This window comes from Tachysurus fulvidraco, chromosome 21 (assembly GCF_022655615.1).
Source record: "Tachysurus fulvidraco isolate hzauxx_2018 chromosome 21, HZAU_PFXX_2.0, whole genome shotgun sequence".
NCBI lineage: Eukaryota > Metazoa > Chordata > Actinopteri > Siluriformes > Bagridae > Tachysurus > Tachysurus fulvidraco.
Window position 1 is genome coordinate 2,593,217 of NC_062538.1, and position 10,061 is coordinate 2,603,277.

A 10,061-nucleotide genomic window follows, 5' to 3' on the forward strand; every position below is an offset into this window, starting at 1 on the left:
CCATCGGCTGATGAGTAGATTAGAAATCCTTTTACAGTTACTGAAAATAGGGTAAATATTAAAATCCAAAACATTATAAAGCGTTGAAGTCAAGAAACTCCAGGAACATCCTAAACAATTATTTATTTATTTATGCAATATGTGTGGTGGCTTGGTCAAATTTCCACTTTTGTCTACTACGTAGTCCAACTATGGACTAACCTTTTTTCAGAGATAAGCCCAAGACATTGGCAAGTCACAAATAAGTCAACGTTTAGGTTTGAGACTTCACGAAATTTAAAGCCAGATTATATAATTATAACTATAATAAATTTATGCAAAAATAATGCAGAGTTTTTAAAATTAGTGTCCATCACTTTCTAGACAAACATATTTCATCTCAATGGAAATATACCGTATAGAACATTTAGAGACGTAACTCTGCATATAAACACTGAATATTTCATGAGATGAGATGAGCTGTAGACAATTTTCACTATGCTAAAACATATCCACTCTCATATCACACTGTTTTTAAGCACTGCTATCTGTTTTAATGATGATGTGACTGTGCACAAATATTGCAGACATTTTAAACATACATTAAGCATATTTTCATCTCAAATCGCCTTGATTACTGTAACAGCCTTTATTTAGGTACAGTATTAATCGATAGGCGGCTCGCCTATTGACGGGCAGACGAAAGCGGGAACATATCACTCCCATTCTCTCGTCTCTTCACTGGCTACCTGTCCATTATAGGATTCATTTTAAAATATTGGTGCTTGTTTTTAAATCTCTTAATGGTTCAGCAACAAGTTACTTATCAGATCTGATTAATCTGTACGCTCCGTCAAGAGCACTAAGGTCTGCTGACCATTTGCTTTTAGCTGTTCCAAGAGTAAAACTGAAGAGCAGAGGGGACCGAGACTTTTGCAGGGGCGGCCCCAAAGCTCTGGAACAGTTTGCCTCTCTATATTAGACAGGCTCAAACACTTGAGGTCTTTAAATCTGGCCTAAAAACTTATTTTTACAGTCTGGCGTTCGGTGCCATGTGAGAGCTGCTTTCTTTTACTGTTTTATTGTGTTTTTTATGTGTTTTTCTTTTATTTGTGTGTTTGTATTAATAAATCATGTTTCCTTTTTGTATGTGCAGCACTTTGACAAACACTTCTTGTTTTAAAAAAATGCTTTACAAATAAACTTGACTTGACTTGACTTGACTTGAGTAAGCAGCCAGAATAAGATCATAAACTGAACCGACTTGGCTGTAGGAAGACTTTTTAGACATCTTTAAGCGGTCTGATGCTGTGTTTGACAGAAAATGTGATGCCAAGGCACGGATAGAAAGTATCATCAATAAAAAAAAAACATTTGCATGTAATCGAGAAGTATAAGTGCTGTGTATTACTTGCATAAAACGTGGTGTTTTTGTATGTTATAGATAATTTAAGAATCTGTGAGAACAGAACTGTTACTGCTTCCCAAATAATCCGTCCACACTGTGCTTCAAGCCACGATGAGCAAACGCTCTTGCAATTAGTGCTCTCTTGCAGAGTCCAGGCTATAAAAACAAGAGAATGTAAATACTTGTTTCATTCTGTCATTCGTCCGCCTTTACGGCATATTTTCTGTCAACATGTTTTCCTTTTTCTCCCTAGTGCCCCATTTCTTATTTCATTCACCTTTATTTCATTTCGGTGATCTTTGTTATCGATGTTATAGACGACCTTCTTTGTTACAGAAGGTCAGTATGGGCTCAGTGAGAAAACAGAGTGAGATCATTCCAGGAATGAATTATGTACGTGTGCGATGAGGTAGTCATTTTGTTCTTTGGCACAGAATGGATAGATTATTAGAGAGTCTGTTACATACAGCTAAAATATGGAATGTCTGTACTGAAACTCCAAAGGATGTTTGATTTTTTTCTGTTGCTTTTTTTGGACTTTTCTTAAATTGGGATGCCAATCTGATGCTCCACACACTGTGGTTCGTTTAAGTTACAGATATAGGCATTTTCATACGCACATTTCCTGTTCCATTGTCCTAGTTTCCTGTTATCGCTTCTGCTCCAGCTCGCTCCACTCACTTTGCAAACGAATACACTTTAAAACGAATTCCTGATTGTGCATTACTACAATGATTGATGACATTGAATGCAACATGCACAGCCATTCTGTCAAAAATAAATAAATAAATAAATAAAAAAAAACACCTTGAATCTGGTGTCTGTGTTGTCTGTGCATGCTATCTTTAGTGAATAAGAATAAGCTTGAAAACATTGATGCATGTGCATTATAGACTACATCACCTTTTATATCTTCCCACAGACACTGAAATTTATCCAAAAGCAAAAATGAACGACGGTAGATAACATAATGTTCTTCCAATGTTGCATCATTGAGCTATCAGTTCTCAGTAATTGAGTCACTCTAAATTCACTATTTATATCTCTTGCCATTTTTGATAAAATTCTATGTATGGTAAAAACTAAGAGAGTACCGTCATTGCCCAGAGCCTTGAATGATTTTTTTCCCCCTCTCCTGATTAAATTTCCAATGTTTGCTGAGTGATTCTGCATGCTTTAACGCTGTATATACAAATACAGTGTTCTCTTGACCATGGCATGAGATATATTTACCATATAGATCATTGTAACAATGGTGTTAGTTTAATAGTGACATATAAAGTTGAAGTTTCTAATTTATACTAATACTTTCTAATTTATAGGAAAGAACAAATTCAAGGTCACTTAATAATACAAAAAATAAAAAGAATAAAACATAGTTTAGTTTTGATTTGATCACTTGACTTTGTATGTCCAAACTGAATGTGTGCACATAGTGTAGTCTATACTGTATTGTAGATCTTTGGGTTATAAGAACTATCCATTTGTCTCACTTGTGAATATGGTACACTATGGGGCAAGTCGTGGCCTAATGGTTAGAGAGTCTGACTCGTAATCCTAAGGTTGTGGGTTCGAGTCTCGGGCCGGCCACGACTGAGGTGCCCTTGAGCAAGGCACCGAACCCCACAACTGCTCCCCAGGCGCCGCAGCATAAATGGCTGCCCACTGCTCCGTGTGTGTGTGTGTGTGTGTGTGTGTTCACTGCTGTGTGTGTGTGCACTTTGGATGGGTCAAATGCAGAGAACGAATTCTGAGTATGGGTCACCGTGCTTAGCCGTATGTCACGTCACTTAATTTTTAAATGTGAGATAACTACTTACATGGTAATAAGGGCATGAGGGATTAAACAAACACTCCATTTATTTTCCAAAGAGGAAACAGTAAACAAAAATTTATTTGGTCTCCTACACATGACAAGTGTTTGATGAGAACAGCTTTGTGCTTGCCGAACCATTTGTCCCCTAAGGAGAGAGCGATGCCACATCGCCTAGCAATGCTCTCGTCAACATGTACAGTAGCACTAGGATTCAGCACATTGGCGCTACATTCAGAGTTCATTCAAAGTCAACTTTGACCATTGCAAAGTCCAACCGATATGCCAAGGCTATTAAGTACAGGAGGGATTACGCTTTCATTCATCTTTATCCTGGCCAGTTTTCTTAGTCCATTGAACTGTAGAGAATGACGCATAAACACCTTCATAAACTCATTCACACCTTATATCAAGTATCCAATCCACATACTGGCAGGATTTTGGGAGTTAGAAGGAAAGCAGAGGATACAGAGTAAAGACATGAAGAAAACACATACAGATTAGATCCATGATACGGATTTGATCCAGTGAGCATGGAGCTTTGAGGTGGCAACTGTTTCTGATGCACTACTGTGCACTTGTGCCCACACAAGTGACATGCATCCATACATCCATCCGTCCATTTTCTGTATTGCTTATCCTACACGGGCTCACCAGGAACATCAAGCCTATTCCAGGGGACTTGAGGCACAGGGCAGGGGACACCCTAGACAGGGGGCAACCCATTGTAGGGAACAATCACACTTATACCCATTAACATACCCATTAACTTCAGCCAGTGTAGACCGGCAAATGACATACATATATAATCTAGTGTCTAATCTGAAAAAAATATAAATTTGGTGTATTATTCTACAAGCACAACATAATAATGCTTAGAAGACCTTGTATACACTATTGACTTAGATGACCTTGTTTTTGCTGGCAGAAACTTCTGGCACAGGGCTATCTCACCGAGAGCCTGTGTTCTCCTTATTCCTTCTCACCCTGCCCTCTTACCTCCCCACGAAGTCTTAGCCGAGACAGACCTGACATCATTCTTTTACAACAGCTGTCTTCAGGAACATGGAATGCAAAACATTTGTGATCAGGTTAAGTATTAAATTACAGCAACAAGCTGGCATGGACAAACCTCAGATCTTTGCTGATTCTTTTTCTTTTTCCTGTTGGTGTAGGAAACTTGTCTTGTTGGTCAGTGACTGATTCCAAGTGACCCTGTGCTAATCGCTCCAAAAATGAAATTTTGATCCAGTTAATTTACTGGTTCATGGAATTAGGGCACTCCACAATATGTCTATAAATATCTCAGCCAGTGTGTTTGCTTATTACTTAATTACTGTTGGCTCAGGGTTCGAGGATGTCAACACGGATGGGGAAAGAATTTTCCATTTAAAAAGCAGTTCCTTAAAAAGTTACGCATTTAGAAAGATATCAATTGAACGCCAAGTCCCCTACCTGCTATAAGCATTACTAGCATCCATTTGAACAATGGTGGACTGTCCATTAGGGCAGTCCTTATATACAACTCTATACATTTTAAAGTTTGTTGACATACTACTACTTTTAAGTGACCAACATTCAAAAGAATTACAATTTGACAGATCTGTGCTGATGTTTTATTGATTTGCTCACCTTTCTAGATGTAGCACAATTGTAATGCAAGATGTTCACCTCCCTTTTAGATCCATAGTATTATTATTGACCCTAGCCCCTAGTGGTCAAATATTGGAACTGCAAAAAAAAGTGCAAATAAAAGCCCGTTTGTGCAGGAAATCATGCTGCTAAGGTTGTGCCTGGTCACATTTTTGTTCTTTAATGCCAAGCGTGTTCTTTTATGTCAAAGTGTGCTACTCTTTTCTATTGCAAGATATATCGCAAACAGATGAAAAATGCATGTACACATGACCTTGATTCATGTGAAAAGGCTGAGAAAATGGACCACTCGACTTTTAGCTGACTATTATGTGGTAACTTAAAAAAATTCTCTATATAATAGCTTATGGAGTAAGTCATGTGTGGAAGACTTACAGAGTGATAGAGGTTATGTTGTTTGTAACTTCCTTCTGCCACACCACAGTCTACCTCACAAATCACTGCAATATTCATTCATTCATTCATTCATTTTCTACCACTTATCCGAACTTCTCGGGTCACGGGGAGCCTGTGCCTATCTCAGGCGTCATTGGGCATCGAGGCAGGATACACCCTGGATGGAGTGCCAACCCATCACAGGGCACACACACACTCTCATTCACTCACACACTACGGACAATTTTCCAGAGATGCCAATCAACCTACCATGCATGTCTTTGGACCGGGGGAGGAAACCGGAGTACCCGGAGGAAACCCCTAAGGCACGGGGAGAACATGCAAACTCCACACACACGAGGCGAAGGCGGGAATCGAACCCCTAATCCTGGAGGTGTGAGGCAAACATGCTAACCACTAAGCCACCGTGCCCCCATCACTGCAATATGCTTAAGATATATAAATATTTAAAAATGGGTCTGAAGTGTGTAGTGATTATAACACTAAAAAATCTGGACAATATGTACATCATGATGTTGCCTAGAACAAAACATTGAATTTACCATTTCGATCAATCTGGACCAAGGTGAAATTATGCTAATCTTTCCATCTATCAAGGTAAAACCAGAACAAATGTTAATCTAAGATTAGACGATATAAAGACAACAAAGTCTAGAGATCTTTCCTTCTGTTATTCCTGTTTTACTTGATAATTTGCTCTAAGACTCTGCTATGTGTACGTACTTAGAGCATTGTTATTGTTAATGTACTAATCCCTCAAACCCCACCGGCTAGTCAAGCCTAGTGACTCATGGGAAGGGGGCTTGTCGCAGATGACATCCTAGGGCATAATTCACATGTTGTCAGATTGCTTAATGTTTTTTTTTAAGCTGTACCACAGTCCCTTCAGTGTCTTTAGAATGAAGAACACACTCCTTACACAAGGGCAGTTAGATGGGCTACGTAGCTACGTGTGTTTTTTCTTTGTACTGTAAATGTTAATATATTTTTACCTTCATTCACTAAACTTCTCACATGAGCTTTACTTCATTATATCTTACGTTTCTCCAAAAACCAGCATTTATATTCTTACTGCATGTCGCTTGGCCCTTCGTAATACATTCAGACATCAGTCACGCTACACGTGGAGTGTACAGTATTCTGTAATGTTCTCAGTTACATTTGTGTTTTCTTACTTTGAGCCTTACAACTCTTACATCATAAAACCCACAAAATATGTTTGTGCAGACCAAATAAATAACAAATGAAGTCTAGTCCTGTTCTCACATGAGTCCTGTCTTTGGGAATAGTTTGCCAAACAACACTCTTGTAGTCTGTCCTGCATTTATTTATGTATTCTATAATTTTAGGATCTTTTTAATAATGATAAATTGATTGATTTGATGTCAGATTTTTATATATCGCAGCTTAAATAATGTAGAAATGTCTTTGAGACTCGATTTGACCAGCCATCTAGACATGTTACCTAATATAACGAGTGAGTTGTACATTTGTGGATTAGCATGTAAACAAATTTACACGTGTCTATTAGCTTTATGTCGACCAAAGCATAACATTCACTGTGTGCGGATATCGTTTCCAACTAGCAAGCTAGTAATTTTTTATGCCGGATGCTTTTACAAGAGTGTTTGTTCAATTGTCTACTTATTTACCTTTAAACAGCACCTAGGCAGGTATGTAAGGTTAATAAAAACTTTCTAAAGCGGTGTAGTGAATTATGTTTGGGTTCTCTTAAAATACACGTGTTAAAGGAATAGTTAATGTAGGTAGTTAATAGTTAACTACATTCAGTCCCCACTAGTGGGGTTTACTAGTTGACTAATACATCGATTGAATAGTCAGCGTGTGGAAAACAGTGACTAGATAGCAAAGAAAGAAGCTAAATGTACTTTAATTGCTAGTCTGAAAATAATTCAGAGTACAAAGGTGTACACAAGATCCTACTCAGCTAATTTAGAGTCAAATGACTGATGCTAGCTGGCAGAAAATGGTGATTCAGACTCGTTTTCCAATGCTATTGAGATCAGAGTTGAATCTGCCAGACACTGCTGTAGACATTGCATCCTCCATACATGATTAGATAGGACTTATCATCACAAGCTATAAGGCATGAAAAGGCAATCTTTGGTCAAACAAAGACTTTTTGACTTTTTTGGTTGTTCAGACTGGTTTCCCTTTCCAAGACTGTCTCCTATGTATTCAAGTTGCACACCTTATTCACATCTATGTTCTTGATTTCTGTCTAAATAGACCTGACAAGTTACAAATATGCCAACTTATCTAAAGGGGCCTCGAGACCAGATTCTGATATCCTGCTGAAAAACAATCCCCATTCCCCTAGGCTTGTTAAATGGTGAGAGTAGTCTGTGGGAGCGTAAGCAGGCAGCATGCAGATCCTTATATAGACAGCAGACGTTAGGTAAACGTAAGGTAGACATTAGGTAAACTGAAAATAGGCGCATTTCAATCAACAGTTTTATTCATAACTGTGATATGCCTCTCTGAGCTGGCAAAGAGAGCAGAGCACTTGGGCACACAACGCTGAAGTGTGTGTGTGTGTGTGTGTGTGTGTGTGTGTGTGTGTGTGTGTGTGTGTGTGTGTGTGTGTGTGTGTGTGTAAATGTGTGTGTGTACACGTTTATATATCTTAAAGGGGACTGAATAGCTCCACATGGAATATCTGGGGTATCTAAGAGTTTGGACTCTTGTGGGGACATTTGGCACTTAATTACAGCTTTCTCCATGTTGAGTCAGGGTTTGATAATATAAAAGATTATTAGAATTAAGCTATAGGATAGGTCTCTCTGTGCCTTTATCCATTTTCATTGCTGTACACAAGAGAATACATGAGTTCGTAAGCATATTGCGTGTATAATCAAATGAATAACAATATCATGGTGGTTCCACAGATTTGGTCTCATTTCCAAATTTTGCTTTTTCCTTTTCTTTTCTTTTTTCTCTCTCTCTCTACATACACACTACAGCTTATCAGCTCAGGAAAGAAATGTATATCTCCTCTGCAAAGCCCCTTTTCCCTGTTGTTTTTATTCTACAACTATTTCATCGCATAACTATGCTGCTCCATCAAACTGTACGTGAAAAAAAAAGGGTTTCAATCATGTTTCACGCTAGGCAATAAAAAAGCAGCTTTTGTGTCCAATTACGGTATTACACTGTTTTGCGTTAAGAAATTACAGCATTGTGCAAACCTCAGCCCTACTCCATTGCAAATCCATTGCTTTATTAAAGGCACATTAGACGTCGGTGAAGTCACTTTTTTTTTTTAAACTGTCTGTATTTGGATGTCAGCATGTCTTTTTTTAACAATTTTTTTTTTTACAAATTTGAGAATCACCATGTAAAGTTTTGTATTATCTCACCATATTCTTGCTATCATTTTTACCAATGCAACTAGTCGACTGAAAAGAATAAGAGTCATCTATGTGGATTTATCGAGCATCTATAATTTGTTTAACCCTTGTATGTTGCTCGGGTCTGGGGGACCCATATTCATAAACATCAATAGTTTTAAAAATCTTTGCTTCCTTGTAAATTTGTTGATTTTTTTCCACTCATAACTTGATTAAATTAGATTTATTTATATATATATATATATATATATATATATATATATATATATATATATATATATATATATATATATATATATATATATTTATTTATTACATTTTTATTAAAAAACAACAAAAAACTTGTAGCACTTTAATTAAGAAATGTGATGTAATAAAGGTAAAGGGCAAATATTAACCCTATATGCTGTTTATATTGCTTGTAATTGGGATGAAGTAAACATCTGTAGAGTATTCTAACAAAATTTTGGATTGTGTTGAATTAAAAACCCAAAAATGCAGCGGGTCAAAAAGACCCGCGAACACCGGCTGAGTGACAAAAATACGAACGTCGTACAAGGGTTAAATCTTGTAGTGTTAACATTGTATGTTGGAATGAAGAAAGGTTCAGAAAGGTTTGCTTTGGACCACAGAACAAAAAAAAATCTTCTTTCAATTGACTTGTACTTGGTTACATCATCAAGTCTCGAGTGAGATTATTTTTGTTGTACATTAGGCATTTTCATGTTTCTTTCTTGCATGTCATTTGTATAAGTTGTCTCTGTAATTAATAATATACATACAACCCAATACACTCTTAACCTTAGTAACCAAAAGGAAAGTTTTTGACGGTAAAAAATAGGACTTATTGCTTTTCTTGTGGGGGCATTTGTTGTTTTCTCTCTCTCTCTCTCTCTCTCTCTCTCTCTCTCTCTCTCTCTCTCTCTCTCTCTCTCTCTCTCTATCTATCTTTCTCTTTTTCTCTGCATATATATGTGGTTTTACGTTCAATTTCAAAATGTCTATCAGTGCAGGAATGACCTAATCCTTATTCTTGCCAACAGCCTAAAAACACAGCTTGTGTTCTGGCAGTAGGTTCCCAGCCCAAAGAAGGAGAGCTAGATCACCCCCCAAAAATAAATAAATAAATAAATAGATAAATAAATAAATAAATTGAATTAAGTAGTAAAAAAGGATACCTTTCTAATAATACAAAAAAAAAAAAACCCAAAAAACCTTTGATTCACTGTATAACTGTCATTCGTGATTTTAGAAAATGCACCGTACATTATTATCTATTACAATGCTTTCAGTAAAGCAATGCAAAAATGTCTGGACCTGTTGATAGATTACTGTTTTGGACCAATGAAGCAAAGAAAATTCGGATATTCTTGAAATTCCTGAGAAAATTTGGCATACAGGTGATTTTCTTTCACAGGTATGATAACTGTCTCATAATCTC